Raw genomic sequence first — 1156 nt, 5'->3', positions numbered from 1 at the left:
TTCCATCTTTCTCTTCCATTCTTATTCTTTTTCTCCTTTTTCAATTCTGCTTCTCCCTCTCATCCCCCTCCCCTGATTTCCCTGGCTCTTTTCTTTCTGTCAGACTGCCTTGTCTTGGGCAGCTACAACACTGCCCCGGAGCTGTGTAGATGCTGCGGCTGCCGTGGGGACAAGGGCCAGCCACTGTCCTCCCATCTGCCGCACCCCTGCAGCAGGACCATGGCAGCCCCCCACTCCATGCATTTCAGGGGCACAGTCAGCAGCACCCCAGCACGTGCCCTCATCACCTTGTGTTAGTATTTCCTCCTGTCCGTCCTCAGGGTCACTTTCACTGAGTCCATGGGTGGGGTTCGCGGTGAGAGATGGCAGCACTGCTTCCTGTGCACCTGTGTTTACAGCCAAGACAGGTGCGGCCTCCCTGGCAGACCCAGGGTTGCCGCATCTCCCTGGAGCCTCAGGCCCAGAGCCGGCACCTGCTGCTGGTCACACCCCGCACTGGCCAAGGCCGGGGCAGTGATAGATGTGTCCTGGCAGGCACAGTGGGCCAGCCCCTCCTTGCACAGGCTCCCTCAAGTTTCAGCTCCTTGTATCTGCCCTGCCCCTCATGGAATTAAAATCTCTGAGCTTTAGAGGGAACTCTTAGAGGTCAAGTCTGTCCCCAGCTTGGTACTGGAGCCTGCTCTCCAGATGGCCCTCAGACTTGCCCAATAGGTGGGAGTGAGCTGCTTCCATTTTTAAAAAGCTAGAATTGACAAGGGCTGGCATGGTGGCATAGCAAGCTAAGCCTCCATCTGCATCACCAGTATCCTATATAAGTCCCAGCTGCTTTGCTTTTGATCCTGCTCCCTACCAGCCATTGCAGTCATTTGGAGAGTGAGCCAGAGGATGGAAGATCTCTCCGTCTCTCCCTCTCTCTAACTCTGCCTTTCAAATGGATAAATAAATGAGGGAGAGGGCTGGTGCAGTGGTGGTGTAGCATGCTGCCCCTCTGCCTGTGGTACTGGCATCCCCATACAGGTGTCAGTTCTAACAGTCCTGGCTGCTCCACTTCCTTCCAGCTCTCTGCTAATGGCCTGGGAAAACAGAAGAGGATGGCCCAAGGCCTCGGGTTCCTGCACCTATGTGGGAGATCCAGAAGAAGCGCCTGGCTCCCAGC

Source organism: Ochotona princeps, chromosome 2 (assembly GCF_030435755.1).
Source record: "Ochotona princeps isolate mOchPri1 chromosome 2, mOchPri1.hap1, whole genome shotgun sequence".
NCBI classification, from domain to species: Eukaryota; Metazoa; Chordata; class Mammalia; order Lagomorpha; family Ochotonidae; genus Ochotona; species Ochotona princeps.
The sequence above is the reverse complement of the archived record's forward strand: the minus strand, read 5'-3'. Positions refer to the sequence as shown.